Below are 18,076 nucleotides of genomic sequence, written 5' to 3' on the forward strand. Positions count from 1 at the left end.
TGAGCAGCATCTTACCCTCACCCAGAATGATGCCACAGTACAAAGACAAAATGATTAATTTTAACAATTGGCTAAAATTCTGATGTCATTCTAAGGGGATCTAGTGTCTGTCAGCCTGGGATGACATGCTCGACAAGCCACGTTGCTTCGCTAGGGACGGCTTGCACCTGTCACCACTGGGCTTTCGGATATTGGCAAAGGCTTGCCACCCCCATAGTGCCTTTTTTAGGCAAGGCTCAAAAGTCAAACCCACCTCCATAGACAGCACAAGAAACAAGAAACTAAGGGTAATGCTGCTAAATGCCAGAAGTCTTAACCTCAAGATGCATGCACTCAAAGCTCTCCTCAGTATGGAGAACATCGATATCTGTGCAGTGACAGAAACCTGGTTCAAGGCTCCAGAGAGCACCCCAGCACTACCAGGTTATACCTCATATCATGCTTTTTGGCCCCAAAACCTGGACTGAACCACAAAAGGAGGGGGAGTTTCCATATTTATCAAGGATATCCCCACCTCCAAGTTAGTGGCATTGCACGAAGTATCGGAGACCATCCATGTGCAACTAACAGTGGGCAAGACTGCTTTTCAGTTTATAGCATCCTACAGACCACCCTCTCAAAGTCAGGAATCCCACTCGGCTTTCCTGAAAACACTGGAGAACATGAAGATCTCTCCGAACACCATTATATTGGGCGACTTCAACTACCCAAACATAGACTGGGAGCACTACTCAAGCCCCAGCACTTTAGCCCAAAGGTTCCTGGAAATTATAAACTCAAATGCTATGGACAACTAGTCACCACTCCCACAAGAGGGGATAACATACTAGACCTGATCATTACCAACATGGGGACTCTATGCTCCACACCTGAAGTATATCCCTCATTGGTAAGATCAGACCATAAATTAATTTCACTGGATGTCCACATCCCGACCCCACCCCCAGCCCAGAAAACCACAGTGAAAAACTTCTCAAAAGCGAACTTCTCACTTCTCAAAACCGAAGTGGAATCCTTCAAGGCCCCAGGGCCAGTGGAAACTACGGCCCAAACTGCAGAATCCTATATAAACGCATTCTATGGACATCTCCAGGAATGCATGGATCATGCTATCCCAAACAAAACCAAACCCCAAACATCCAAAGGCAGTCATCCAGTCTGGTGGACCCCAGCCATAAATAAATTGTACAACAGAAGGAGGAAGATACTACATGATAGAGCAAAATCCCTAACAAGGAAGGCATCTCTGATCAGTACTAGCAAAAAATTACGATCCCTCATAAAATCCTATAAGGTCAGCTTCGAGAGAAAAATTGCTCAGGACACTAAAGACAATCATAAGGCTTTTTTCAGTTATGTTAGGAACTTTGGATGCAACTCCCAGACTTGTTCTGAGTTGATTCTAAACGACAAAAAATACACTGAACCCACAGACATCGCCAATATCCTGGCAGACAGGTTCAGTGCAAACTTCTCCACCCCCTCCCCACCAAAAAAAGAGCAAGTATCTATCCCGGCAGAGGGCTGCCTCCCAAACATCTCTGATGCTCAGGTGAAGGCTGCCCTCTCCAAAGCAAAAAACACTGCTTCCATGGGACCATATGGCGTCCCGGGTTGCATCCTACATGAACTCCAAGAAGAACTAATCCCTCAAATAAAACAGCTGTACAATCTCAGCCTCACTACAGGATATGTGCCCACAGAATGGCGTACAGCAACAGTGGTCCCATTCCACAAAGGTGGTGCCTCTACGGACCCTGGAAACTATCGCCCCATAAGCCTGACTAGCTTAGTCTGCAAGGCTATGGAGAGGATCATCATGGAGCTTATAAACAAAGACATTGGGGACCTACAGACACTAGATCCTACCCAGTTCACCTTCGTCAAGGGCAGATCCTGCCTTTTGAACCTGGTTGACTTCTTCAAAACAGTCACCAAAGCCATAGATGCAGGGAAGGTAATCCACACAGCCTATCTGGACCTAGCAAAGGCATTTGACACAATACCCCACTCGGGCATCATAGAAAAGCTATCCAGCTTAAATATAAACCCCTATGTCACAAGATGGGTCGCAAACTGGCTCAAAGATAGAACCCACAGAGTGAGAGTTGCTGGAGCCATGTCAGACTCGAAACCGGTCACAAGTGGCATCCCACAAGGTTCTGTCCTGGGACCGCTCTTGTTCGGTATATACTTTTCCGAGGTACAGTCCAACGTGGGAGGACTATGGCTCACCAAGTTCGCAGACGACTGCAAACTAGGCGCCATAATCAACTCTCCAGCTGACACAAACATCCTTCAAAAAGGTCTCACAGAGATGGATAACTGGTGCCAGAGCCATGGTCTAAGGCTAAATGCCAAAAAGTGTATAGTCATACCCTTTGGCAAAAACAATGTGACCACAAATTACCACATAGGCGGTAACCCATTAAGTACAGAGAAAGAAATTAGGGATCTGGGGACCCAAGTTGATAGCAATCTCTCCCTTGACAACCACATTGCCAAAGTGGTTAGAAAGACCTTTTACATAGCTCACCTCATCATGAAAGGATTCACCTCTAGATCAAGAGAGGTAATCGTGCCCCTTTATTCATCTCTCATCAGGCCCATTATAGAATATAATGCCCCTTTTGGGATGTACCGTACCCGACACCTGCAGCAATTAGAAAGACCCCAAAAGTATCTCACCAAGAGGATCAAGGGTCTCAATCAGATGCCATATGCTGCTTGGTTAAAAAAACTCCAGCTCTACACAGTTGCATACCGCCTACTTTGAGGCGATCTATGCCTGACATATGTCCAATCCAGAATTAATGGACATGCTCCACCTCAGTAAATCGAAATCCCTTAGAGCCACACGCTCGAGGGACTTGAACCTCAGCACTGAAATAAATAGAACTTGCTGGAGGGACAGATTCATAACCCAGAGGCTCCCTTTGCTCTGGAATAGAATTCCAATTCATGTTAGGCAGAGCACCTCACTGAATCTCTTCAAGAAGAATCTTGATGAGTGGATGGGGGATTGTAGGATTGTCTCGGGGATTAATTCCGTGTCACTATTAGACAGAGACACAGCAAACTAAACTTTAAAAAGGGCACAGTTTACTCAAATCAATGGGTGGCATAAGCCAAACAAAATCGGGCTAGGCTTATAATTGCCCCAGGGCAGATAGCCTAGTATAAACCTATGAACCTTTAAAGAGTTTTTTTATTTTATTTATTTATTTTGTTAGGTAAGCTACCTAGTGCTTACCACTCCCACTATTAAGCTAGAAGGCTTCCTTCCAACACAGAAAGGCTTAGGGACTCAGAAATGTACAAACAGTCCTGAAATTGTAGTGCTAGGCTAAGTGCTAGGTGAATAAGCCAGTTAAAGTGCAAGTGAGAAGAGAACTAGCAAGACTGGTGGTGCGCAAACCCACGCAAACATGGGCTTTTAAACCAGAAAGTTGAAAGGGATAGAAAAACTGCCCAAACAGCCAATAAACTACAATTTCAGAGCCAGAAACCACATGTATACACAGAGTTGCAAAACAAAATCAAGGGACTAATGGTGTTAATGAATCTTGGGCTGTGATTGTGAGATTTTGCAAAACTGAAGACAGCAATAAGGAAAAAGTCTTTTATTTTTGTAAATTACAAAATTTCAATTTCTGCAGACCTTCTGTGTGAAGTTATGAGGCCAAGAAAGAAAGAAATTTACTCAAGTAAGATCTCTATTACGGAGAACATAATATCTTCTTTTTTATATCCTGCAAAACTAAAGGTCATGTACAAGGATGTTCCGACTGTATTTAAGACAGAAGCAGAAGCCAAGCATGAATTAACCGGATTAGGACTTTTATAAAGCCCTGTTTTGCATAGACTTTTCCTTGCTTTTTCCTGGCATGAATAACCAATGTCAAAGCCTTTTTTCATAAGCTATGTGGCCTTTTTTTTTGTCTTTCTTTTTTTTTGTTCATTGCAAGGAACCTATACAATTGGCTACAATACTACACTGAGTGGAATCTGAGTGGCTGTATTACTATGTTCCAAGCTACTGAATGGTTAACAAATGTGTAGTGAGATTGGTTGCAATGTTATATTAAGCCACCTATCATTAGTGGTAATGTTTTACTCTAAGTTTTCTCTGATTGGTTACATCTAGTGACATTTGAATGGCCATCAGATGGATAATAAATGTGTAACATGATTGGTTATAGTGCTTTGTTATGCCTCCTATGGTCAGTGACACTGTCTTATTTAAATGTTTCACTAAAGTGTAATATTAAATTGGTCTGATGAAGCAACTGCTTATGTTATGAATGCGCTCACCAACTTTTCTTATTTTTATATTCTATTTTATTAAATATTTTTAGCCTGGAATGTGCTTTGGTCTCAGTCTTTGTATTTTTTTGCTAATTTATAATTATGTTGACCTATGATAACCATTAAAATTGCATGCTTCAATATTAAGGATGCACATAATTTTTCAAAATTTAATTCAGTGTTAAGTATATAAGAAATAGACTTAAAATGTGTTCTTAATTCAAGAGACACATTGGAATTTAGCCCAATGTGAGAATATTAAAACTAAACACACCTGAATCAAGGAAATAGTTAGTCAAACTAAAAAAAAAAACAACCAAAATTGGATACAAAACTTCTCAAAATAATTTAATAAATCACAATAAAAACCTCTAGCACCTTGGAAACCGAGCCTTCAAGAAGTAAAGAAAATATATATAAACAAATACTCACATATATAACAAATAAAATGGAAGCACATGATCAATTAAATAATCAAGTTATTAAACAACTAAATAAAGTATCTCCAATTGCATTCTGTATTTAAACCAAAAGGTGTTATATTGCTGTACTTTGACATATAGATAGATACTTTGTGTAAAAATGTATGTTTCAAAGTTACATTTCCCCACGAACTCTGATGGTATAAACTAAAATGTTATGCAATAGGACCCTCTTATTTTAATTTTATGATATTCCTAATGAGTTCCTGTCATCTTAGTTTAAAAGCTCTTTTGCTGTCCCTTGTGTAAAACAAGTTACAGGGACACTTAGCATAAATAATTCCTTCTGTATTACAGATATATTAGTTTACAGGATGAAAGGTATTCCATTAATTCTCATTTTAATAAAATAGAATATAAAAATAAGAAAAGTTGGTGAGTGCATTCATAACATAAGCAGTTGCTTCATCAGACCAATTTAATATTACACTTTAGTGAAACATTTAAATAAGACAGTGTCACTGACCATAGGAGGCATAACAAAGCACTATAACCAATCATGTTACACATTTATTATCCATCTGATGGCCATTCAAATGTCACTAGATGTAACCAATCAGAGAAAACTTAGAGTAAAACATTACCACTAATGATAGGTGGCTTAATATAACATTGCAACCAATCTCACTACACATTTGTTAACCATTCAGTAGCTTGGAACATAGTAATACAGCCACTCAGATTCCACTCAGTGTAGTATTGTAGCCAATTGTATAGGTTCCTTGCAATGAACAAAAAAAAAAGAAAGACAAAAAAAAAAGGCCACATAGCTTATGAAAAAAGGCTTTGACATTGGTTATTCATGCCAGGAAAAAGCAAGGAAAAGTCTATGCAAAACAGGGCTTTATAAAAGTCCTAATACAGTTAATTCATGCTTGGCTTCTGCTTCTGTCTTAAATACAGTCGGAACATCCTTGTACATGACCTTTAGTTTTGCAGGATATAAAAAAGAAGATATTATGTTCTCCGTAATAGAGATCTTACTTGAGTAAATTTCTTTCTTTCTTGGCCTCATAACTTCACACAGAAGGTCTGCAGAAATTGAAATTTTGTAATTTTCAAAAATAAAAGACTTTTTCCTTATTGCTGTCTTCAGTTTTGAAAAATCTCACAATCACAGCCCAACACCATTAGTCCCTTGATTTCGTATTGCAACTCTGTGTATACGAGTGGTTTCTAGCTCTGAAATTGTAGTTTATTGGCTGTTTGGGCGGTTTTTTTTCCCTTTCAACTTTCTGGTTTAAAAGCCCGTGTTTGCGTGGGTTTGCGCACCACCAGTCTTGCTAGTTCTCTTCTCACTTGCACTTTAACTGGCTTATTCACCTAGCACTTAGCCTAGCACTACAATTTCAGGACTGTTTGTACATTTCTGAGCCCCTAAGCCTTTCTGTGTTGGAAGGAAGCCTTCTAGCTTAATAGTGGGAGTGGTAAGCACTAGGTAACTTACCTAACAAAAAAAAAATAAAAAATAAAATAAAATAAAAAAAACACTTTATAGGTTCATATGTTCATACTAGGCTATCTGCCCTGGGGCAATTATAAGCCTAGCCCGATTTTGTTTGGCTTACGCCACCCATTGATTTGAGTATACTGTGCCCTTTTTAAAGTTTAGTTTGCTGTGCCTCTGTCTAATAGTGACACGGAAGTAATCCCCGGGACAAACCTACGATCCCCCATCCACTCATCAAGATTCTTCTTGAAGAGATTCAGTGAGGTGCTCTGCCTAACATGAATTGGAATTCTATTCCAGAGCGAAGGGAGCCTCTGGGTTATGAATCTGTCCCTCCAGCAAGTTCTATTTATTTCAGTGCTGAGGTTCAAGTCCCTCGAGTGTGTGGCTCTAAGGGTGATTCATAGTGTAGATTCATTTAAGGACCTGGGTATATGGGTAGATCCAGATTTCAGTTTTTCTAATCATATCAACCAGTTGGTTAATGATGGTTATAGAACTATAAATTGTATAAAAAGATTTATAAAGTCAAGGGAATCAGAAATGATGAAGTAATTGTTTGCTAGTTACATTAGACACAAACTTGAGTATGGAATAACAATATAGAAACTTACACAAAGACACGCATGAGCAAACTGGAAAGAGTACAGCAGAAATATACCAAGGCCATTCATGGATGTGAAAATTGAAATTATTATGAAAGACTAAAATATCTGAACTTGTACAGTGTCTCTTACACATATCTAGGAGGAGATCTTATTCTGGTATATAGGGCATTTAGAGACAACTACCTCTGGGAATGCTTAGGGTTATCAAAAATTAGTAGAGAATCATAAGACAACCTATGTAGAAGATTATATAGTAATGAGAATTGTACTATCTGGTTCTCTGACAGAGTCACTGATGCAGGGAACAGACTAACAAATTACATTAAAGCAAACACTAGTTTGGATATTTTAAAAACAGCCTGGACACTTATTATAGGAACAAGTGGTTTGGTATTTTGGCAGGCTAGAAGGGCATTAATGCTTGCGGTTGTAATATTTGTATGTATGCATGTATGTATGTATGACTGGTTAATAGCTATAATAATTGAAATCAAGGTATAATAAGGAAATATTAGACTAGATAATAGTCAACTATTATAAAACAGATAAAGCGTACATTTAAATTTCAAGTAGACACTGAATAAATATTAATCTAAATTCTTTTATCAATGGTATAGTGAGTCCATTATGAACTGAAAGGCCTTTTAAACATGGAGGAAGAGAAAGAAGATATATGTGTGTATATCTATCTATATCTATATCTATCTATCTATCTATATATATATCTATCTCTCTCTCTCTCTCTCTCTCTCTCTATATATATATATATATATATATATATGGGTCTACTTCGGCCCACCAAAAGTACATTTCTCTGAAACTGAAATAAGTGATCCCAATTCCGCGAAAGTGAGTTTCAATAAAAATGCAATTGCGCGAAACTCAATGCAACGAATACCAGCAACACTGAGTAGTTGTTATAGATCATGGTACAGTGAGGATAAGGGAATATTCCCTTTTCTCCACTGTAGTATGATCTTGGAGTTAGTATATATAAGTAACATGTTTATGGGGGGTGCAGGGGGGGCTTGCCCCCTATATAAATGCATGTGTGTCATTTTATTTTGGGTGTGTCTTTTTTGTTGATATTCTTTGTATTAAGTTTTACAAAAGTGCATTTTTGTTGAAATGCACTTTCGCGGGACTGGGATCACTTATTTCAGTTTCGGAGATATGTACTTTCTGTGGGTCGAAGTAGACCAGTATATATATATAAACTTCATTAATTCACTCACTATTATGTAGTGTAATAAATGCATGCATATTTAGGTATTTTAAAACCTCCTCATGTCTTTTTTCGAAAACTTGGAGGATATTGGTGAGGAAATGTTTTCAGTTTCTTAAAGAAATACCATTGCCATTATGTTTTTCAGATGTCTTTTCATTTTTGTAGTAGTGTAATCCATCCCTTTTTGTATTGAAGAAGACAGCTGAACACTAGAAACAAACTGTTTTGTCTCATGTATTGTCTTGTATTGGGGATTCTTTCTCCTGTTATGTGAAATATTTTTAGTCTTGTGGGAAGTAGCAGGTGAGCTTTAATATTATTTTGTTTAAGCTGTTTTATTATTGGTGAGATAATTCTTTTCTCTTTTACAGTGTCTTTTTTTAATAATTATTATCAAATCTGATAGAATTCTGCACAGTTTTAAGAGGAGACTTAGACAAAGTGGTTTTAGGACCAGTTCATTATCTAAAAAAGAGAGAAATCTCACCACACTGGATCTTGGAGGGGCATTGGGTTTAGTATGCATAGACTCAATAAGTTCTTTCTATGCTGTAGATCAGTGTGTATATATCTTTAAGAAACCTCCTGTGGGGATGTACTAAGGGTATTGATTACTGAGCAGATGCAGATGCAGAGTACTATTTTGTAGTTAGCTGTTGAGATGTAAGCATGCATGTGTGTAAGTTCGGTTTGCTAATTAGTTCATTTATTTTTATTGAAGCTGTTGTCCATCCTGATGTGTTTCTATATAATAAAGGATCTTAAATGAACTACCTCACCTCGCTTACCTTCTAAATGTAGAGGGACAAATGACATATACCAAATGAGAAGCCTTCCTTTAGTTTTCAAAATTGTGGAATCCATAATATGAGAAAATATATTATGTTTTCTCCTTCAGACTTTTCAAGATCCCAAAACGTTCTCCAATTACATCTCCTTTCTCTATTTTCCAGATCTTCTAACTTGTTTAATAACCAGTTATTTTGTTTTAATAAAAAATTCTGTTTTAATTTCTTCTTCTTCTTTAACTCTCCCATCTGGGTCATTTTAAGCTGTTTCCATTTCTTTAATTGTAGAATTTTGATTTTCAGTAATATTTCTCAGTATTTCTGTTTATTTGAGACCGTTTTCTTGAAGTTGATCCATCTTTGATTGTAAGTTATCAGTTCTGAAGGTTAAATCTTTTAAAGTAGATAATACCTGTTGGAAATCTTTATTTGTAGCCATTTTTTCCTGAAGAGACTCTAGATGATTTCATTTGCAATTACCAATGTTGGTTATGACAGAAGAAGTTGACAGAATTTTTTTGTCTTTAAGGTAATATTTAGATTGTTAAATTAGTTTCTTCTCTTAATTTTGTAATAATAACTGCAGAGCTTACAAAAAGCTGTTATGTCTAATAAAGAAAGTTTAATAGATGGGTGGAGACTTAGTCACCATAATTTAAAAATAAAAATGTACATATATTTCATATTCAGCAAAATGAGGTTCAAGAATTTTTATGTCTCAAGATCTATATCAAGTAATGATCTTTGAAAATCCAGATTTTGTATGATGGTCAGAACATTGTATATTGTCTACAGCTATATTTGGGACACAAACTATAACCTGTCCAATCAAAAGAAATACATTATCAAACTGGTTTGAATCAAAGTACTTTGTAGGATACATTACAATATTCAATAAAACTTACTGGAAGCATGACTCTAGTGCCATGCTGCCCTTAAATACTAAATGGAATGCTTTTAAAGCTTCTACATATACCTCTATAAATTATACAACATAAATTAATTAAGGAAAGAAAAATGCAAGCTTAAAAGGATTAGAATATCAAATTCAGATTTTAAATCAATTATTATAAATAGTTACCAACTTGGAAAGATAAACTTCAAAAATTAAGTGAGGGGAAATTTAAATCTGAATATGTCACATATCAATTTGCAAGACATATATCTACAGGATATAGTGGGCAGAGTCTCATCATTCCAATGCAGAAGTAGTAAATCAAACATTTGATTCTGCAACTTAAACGTGTAAATCGTATTCTAGTTTCCCACCAAAAAGAAATGGATGAAATGATGAATACATATTTTGGAGGAATTTACAGTCAAAACAGGTCTACAAATATTTGTAAAGTGAATCAGTGGATTAGTGAAACACTTAGGCTATCTCTCAAAAGTCTTAATTCAAAAATTACTTTTATGACATAAAACAGTCTATTATTAGATTTTAAAAAAAGTATAATACCTCAGGACCATCATGATGGTAATGTAGGCAAATTTTAAAAAGTATTTGTTGATGATTTAGCCCCTTACTTTCATAAAATTTTCACTTTAATGACCATTCCAAATTTGGGGGAAACCAAACTATGGCTACAACTGAAATGGCTATCCAGATTCATTAATGCCTACACTAAGTGTACATGATCTGTATTTATGAACATCCTTAACACATTTTTTGTGTTTTCCAGTCACTGAGACTGATTACACTAAGTATACATGTGGTATACACTTTATGGTAACCTTTATAAATCCTGCTCGATATTTAAGGCTGCAAGAAAATCAGTAGGAAAACTAAAATTAGGAGGAAAATGCTTGTGTTGTTTTTTCACTCAGAACGATGTTAACTTAGTGTACTCTTAGTGAGGACATTAATGAATCCCAGGGATAGTCTGAAACCAGAGCATTATATACCTATTTCATTATTAAAGATAGACTATAAAATAATATGCTAAAACAATTGGCCCACTTCTCTTCTCCCTCTTCATCAACGATCTCAACTCAGTAATTCCCCAAGCCACCTGCGTTCAATATGCTGACGACTCCACTATTATTTGTTCAGCATCCTCCTCTTCTAACCTAATCTCACTAACCCAAAATATCTTCAACACTGTGGAAACATGGTTTACTAGACGTTACCTCCTCCTTAATGCTAAAAAAACTAAACTCCTCCTCTTCTCCCCCACCACTCGTACCTCCCCATTACATTTCACTATCCTGTCAAACAACAACACAGTCATCTCTCCTGACTCTACAACTAAACTGCTTGGCATAACCATTGATAATAATCTCTCTTTTGATCAACACATCAACACCATCAAATCAGTCAACAGAAAGATTGGATCCCTATACCGTATTAAACCATTTCTGACCCCACCTGCTAGAGCTACTATTGCCCACTCCCACCTCATATCCACTCTCTTCTATGCCTCCCCTATCTTCACCAACCTCAAGAAAACTAACCTAAACAAACTTGCAACTTGCTATAATAATATTGCCAGCTTTGCCACTAGTAACCCTTTCAAAACCCATCACTGCCTTAATTTGAAACTGCTAGGCTGGCTTGAACTAGAAAATCATCTTATAATCTCACAACTCACTATTGCTCATAAAATTCTGTACCAACCTGATAACACCCCTATTCTATCACAGCTCTTACTCCCATATAACCATCTTACTTCCCTTTGCTCCTCTTCTAAACTCTTGACCAAATCTATAAAGGCCCACAACTTAGCTGGTGACTCATTATTTACTAACACTGTAGGCCGAGTATGGAATTTGCTACCTAGGGATATAACTCTAATCACATCCTTATCTCTCTTCAAACAACACATCAAACTGTACTTCCAAAATCATTGGCTTTGCTCATGTAATATACCTGACTGACTTCTCTCCCCCCCTCTCCTGACCTTCTTAACCTATCTTGTACTCAAGACCTAATAACTACCTCTCTCTTCCCTTCTATTCCTTCTATGCTCTAACCCCTTCTCTCTCACCTCTCCCATAGCATCTTGTCTATCTTTTATTTTCTTCTCTCATTTCTAGACCACTGCCTCTCCTCTCTCCCTTTATCACACACTTTTTTCTCTGTCTTCTCCTATTTACTTGTTACTTTTCTTTTTTCCTTTTTAGTAGGAGCCTTATGGCTAAGCTTGTTTGAATTATGTTAGAAACTTTAAAACTGACCTAACTCTAGACACGACATTTAGATGATAATCCTTAGTTTGTAACTTTATCAACTTGTTTTATCTTAATTAATATTTTTATCACTACTTGTTTTTTTCTTTTATTTTTTAATCAATGTGTTTATTAATAATATGTCTCATTGTGTATGTCTTATTGTTTATGTCTATGTAGAGCTTTTCTCCCCGGGCCTCTACTGAAAATGGAAATATATCCAGCTAGACTAGCCTGGTTAACAAATGTAAAATAAAATAAATAAATAGATACCAAATTAATTTTGAAATTAACCAACATTTTACATTCAGTACATTTCAGGTTTTGTCCCAAATAAAATATGACTGAATTAAACAAATTCCTCCAAGCTCTTATTTGTAGCTACACTAAAATACTAAAGAATCTAAACATATTGCTCTGATTAAACTAGATGCCTCAAAGGCATTCAATTATTTGAACCAAAATTACATTTGAGAATTCTTAAAAGATGAAATTCTAAATTCACTAATTAATGTTATACAGAATGTATGCACACAATCAGAAACAAATATAAAATTAAATAAATAGCAAGAGTCCCACTTTTTTCATTAACAACTGGCTTAAGACAAGCCTGTCCACTATCACCAACTTTATTCATCTAGAAACCAGTCCCCTGTTATACCATTTACAAGATACAATTTGTCAATCTACATTAAATTCTAAAGAATTTAAACAATTTGCATATGTGATTGAACTGATGTTCATAACACCAGAGTACAATACTCAAATGGAATGCACAATAAATACTATGAAGAAAACTGAAGACATCATTGTTTATACTATTAACTACAGTAAATCTGAAAGATTATTGTTATATGATAACCAAAATGATTCACATTCTAATATTCCAATTGTTTCAGAAATTAAATTTCTTGGAATTTATATTTAAAAAAGTTGTACTCAATTAGCTAATAAAACTTCTACGCATTATAGAATAAAAATAATGAGTTATTAATGAAATTGCAAAACAGTTTTTCATCACTATTAGGAAGGGTTAATATGTTTAAGATGTACACACTAATCGTATTTCCTTTACAAAATATTTTGATGCCCCCAATGAAAGGGTGGATTTCCCAGATAAAGACAACAGTTAGTTAATTGTTATGGAGAGATACCGAGAAGTCCTTGGATAGCTGCATCTGCTCCAAGAGATTAAGGAGGTATAGTGATGCCTGACATTTACAAATATGCAATAACCAATGCATTTATTATTGTAATTAATATTAAATATTCAGATAAAGGCATTTATAAAATAATCAGAAGTAAACTGGTGAAAACAAAATGTTTTATTCTGAGACTATTGAGACTATCATCATCAGACTTTAGTGTGCTAACATTTTTCATTTATATTTCTCAGTTATTAAATTTAATATATTTTTTAAATCCTTGCAAAATCATCAGATTACTTCTTGTTTCCCTGTAGTAAAATGTTTACTACCTGATTTACAAAGACTTTCTTGAAATGAATATGAAAATAATTGCACAAATACTTTAATTTCTAAGATGTACAAATAAATGCATGAGTTATTTGAATGTATCTCAACTAATGAAAAAAGTATGATATTATTGACAAAAAGAAACAGATCACAACAATCTACAAAGTCTACAAAGTTCATTGGGAAATGTATCCAAACATTCTTCTACAAAGGAAAAACTAAATGAGAATGTTTACTTTTAAAATCATGGGTTAATGAGAACTGGACTAAAAATGTAATATAATATTTATATCCATCTTAAATCAGTTAAATAGTTCCATTCAATAAAAATTAACATATGGCATACATTACTGATGATATATATATATTTTATGGATGCTACTACATTGCTTGTTGGCATTGTTCACAGGAACCTGCTGATTTCTGTCATTGTTGCTGGTCATTTACTGAAATAAGCAAATACTGTGAAAAGACTCAATTCAAGTCATGACCAAAGAGGAAATTGCTTTTTCAGTGGACATATTGGCATAATGATCTTTTAGATATGATAGCTATTCTTGCATCAATATTTAGATTAAACTATTGCTGTTACCAATGGTGACAAAAAGAATGAGGCTTAAATTGTGGGATACTTCACCTATTCCTGCATTTCAGATTTTAAACAATCGGATGTTGTCACTAAATAAATCAGATTTAGTTTTGAGCTACGGATGATGTAAGTTTTGTCCTTTCCTTTTTTTTCTTTTGTTTCTTTTTTCTTTCTATTTCTTCCTTTTGTTTTTATTTATGTTAATTATAGATCAGTTTTGAGATAGAATAAGAATATTTCTTTCATCAATGTATTATTTATTAGTTTTAAATGAAAAAATAAGGATCATATGTGAGGGAGCTACAGTGACCTCTCATGTGCTCTCCCATTCCATTGTACTTTTGGCATTTGTAATCATGATTGAAGGGGATCTGAAAAGTATTTACTTCACTTGCATTGTTGCTAGAATATATCCTTGATCAGAGAACATACCGGAACCATAAATGGACTGGGTTACTGCAGGTATTAGGAAGTTCACTTTGCCTCTTCTTTTCCTAGGATATGAGGAATGCGAGCAGTGTTGTTAAATCAAGCTGCAAATGTAGCATATTATACATACAAAAAACTTTACTGTTACCAAAGAAGACTAGACTCAAAACTGCACTGGTCTAATGATGAGGTGCCATTCATTAAATTTTGTATACATGAAAATTCCAATGACTGTGCTTTAAGTGTTGTGCAGTACATAAACATTTACATGGGGGGAAGGTGGCCTGATGGTTAAGGTGTTTGCCTTACAAACACAAGATGCAGGGTTTGAGTCTCACAAGGGATAATTGGCTAGGCTTAAAATGGCTCACAAGGTCAGTTAGCCTAGTACTAATCTATGAACCAATGAACACATGGTGGGCTACACAGTAATGCACCAGGTGAACACCAGTCATATCTGCTATGGTCTCAGACCCCCCCACATTTTGAACATTCCATTGCTGCTTTCACTAATATTATGGTATGATAACGCAAAAGAGACAAAATAATAGTATTTTAGAATACAGTGTAAGATCTGCACCTTTTTTGGACCATAACATTTAAAATTTCTAAATTCTGAGATAGTGTATTACTTTAAACACCACATGAATGTGAAGTTTGCTACCATCTTCCAGCTGGTTATGCAATACTTATATTAGCCATTCAGGGAACATAAAGAACAGTACAGTCACACATGCTAGATTAACACCTCTCTCTATCCTATACCCTCCTCCACCTATCCACTCATCTCATGGTACACCACTCCTCTCTCTCACAGTCCCATCCCCATTGTACTTGTCTCATAAAATCATCCAAGGCCAACTTTGACAGAAAAATTGCCATAGATTCAAAAGACAATCATAAGGCCTTCTTCAGCTATGTTAGAAACCTGGGTGGAATCTCCCAGATATGCTCAGAATTAGTCCAAAATGATACAAAAAGCACTGAACCCACAGACATTGCCAACATACTGGCAGACAGGTTCAGTGCAAACTTCACCCCCCCCAAAAGGAGAGATAACTATCCCAGCGGAGTGTAGCCTCCCAGACATCTCAAATGCAGGTAAAGCTGCTCTCTAAAGCTAAAAACACAGCATCAATGGGACCGGATGGTGTCCCCGGCTGTGTGCTACCGAACTCAATGAGGAACTAAACCCGCACATAAGGCAGCTGTTTAATCTTAGCCTTACCACAGGATATGTGCCCAAGGAGTGGCGTGACGGCAACTGTGGTCCCACTCCACAAAGGCGCTGCCTCTAACGACCCTGGTAATTACCACCCCATAAGCTTAACAAGCCTGGTCTGCAAAGCTATGGAGAGGATCATAATGGAACTCATAAACAAAGACATAGGGGACTTGCAGACATTGGACCCAACCCAGTTTGGCTTTGTCAAGGGCAGATCATGCCTTTTGAACTTGGTCGACTTCTTCGAAACAGTCACCAAGGCCATTGATGAGGGAAAGGCAGTCCATACAGCCTACCTTGACCTTGCAAAAGCTTTCGACACAATACCCCACTCAGGTATTATAGAGAAACTTACCAGCTTAAATGTAAACCCATATGTCACAAGATGGGTTGCAAACTGGCTAAAGGACAGAACCCACAGGGTTAGAGTTGCCGGCACCATGTCAGACTCCAAGCCGGTCACAAGTGGTGTCCCACAGGGCTCAGTCCTTGGCCCCCTGTTGTTCGGCATCTACTTCTCAGAAGTACAGGCAAACATAGGAGGACTATGGCTGACAAAGTTTGCATTTGACTGCAAACTGGGCGCCATAGTGGAAAGTACATCGGACAAAGATATCCTTCAGAGGGGTCTCACGGAAACTGATAGCTGGTGCCAGAGCCATAGCCTGAAGTTAAATGCCAAAATGTATAGTCATACCCTTCGGGAAAAACAAGGTAACCCCAAGCTACCATATAGGTGGCAATCCACTAAGCACAGAAGAGGTTATCAGGGACCTGGGGACCCAGGTTGACAGTGGCCTTTCTTTTTGACACTCACATTGCTAAAGTGGTTAGAAAGACCTTCTACATTGCCCACCTGATCATGAAGGAATCACATCCAGATCAAGTGAGGTCATTGTTCCCATTGTACTCTTCACTTATCAGACCAATGATCGAGTACAATGCCCCATTCGGGATGTATCTCACCCGACACCTGCAGCAATTGGAGAGACCCCAAAAGTTCCTCACCAAAAGGATAAAGGGATTCCAAAATCTGTCATATGCTGCCAGACTGAAGAAACTCCAGCTCTATTCAGTCGCATACCATCTGCTCAGAGGTGACCTGTGCCTGACATACAAGGCCATGTCCAACCCGAATTAATGGACATGCTCCACCTCAAAAAATCCAAATCTACCAGATCCACTAGAGCAAGCGACTTAAACCTTAGCACGGATATAAATAAGACATGCTGGAGGGATAGATTTGTCACTCAGAGACTCCCTATGCTGTGGAATAAAATCCCGGTCCATGTGAGGCAGAGCACCTCGCTGGCTCTGTTCAAGAGAAATCTTGACCGGTGGATGGGAGATCATAGGTTTACCCCGGGAATCATCTCTGTGTCACTGCTGGACAGAGGCACAACAAACTAATGGGCACAATATTTTTTAACATAAGGGGTGGCGTAAGCCACAAAACTTTGGGCTAGGCTTATAAATGCCTTAAGGCAGATAGCCTAGTATAAACCTATGAACCTATGAACAATAGTCATGGTGCTATACATCTATGTTACCAACTCTGGCTTATTCCATAGCTGTAGTCATGGTGCTATACATCTATGGCACCAATGCTGGCTTATTCCATGATCATAGTCCGAGTGGTACACATCTGTCCTACCAACTCTGGTTATTCCATGGCCATAGTCAGGTGTTACACATCTATGCTACCAAATCTGGCTTATTTCATGGCCATAGTCAGGGGGCCACCCATCTATACTACCAACTCTGGCTTATTCCATGGTCATAGTCAGGGGGCCACACATCTATGCTATGAACTCTGGATTATTCCATGATTATAGTCAGGGTGCTACACATCTATGCTGCCAATTCTGGATTATTTTATGACCATAGTCAGGGTGTTACACATCTATGCCACCAAATCTGGCTTATTCCCCAGCCATAGTCAGGATGCTATAAAACCTTCCTACCAACACACTGGCTTATTCCATGACCATAGACAGAGTGCCACATAACTATGCTACCAACTCTGGCTTATTCCTAGACCATAGTCAGGGTGCTACACATCTATGCTACCAGCTCTGCCTTATTCCATAGCCACAGTCCTAGTATTACACATCTATGCTACCAACCCTGGCTTATTCTATGGCCATAGATGGGTGCTTCACATTTATGTTACAAACTCTGGCTTATTCCACAGCTATAATCAGGGTGGTACACAGCTATGCTACCAACCCAGGCTTATTCCATGACCATAGTCTAAGTGAATACATCTATGCTACCAACTCTGGCTTATTCAATGGCCATTGACAGGGCGTTACACATCTATGCT

The sequence above is a fragment of the Protopterus annectens genome, chromosome 4.part0, assembly GCF_019279795.1.
Source record: "Protopterus annectens isolate FY-2018-M chromosome 4.part0, PAN1.0, whole genome shotgun sequence".
NCBI lineage: Eukaryota > Metazoa > Chordata > Ceratodontiformes > Protopteridae > Protopterus > Protopterus annectens.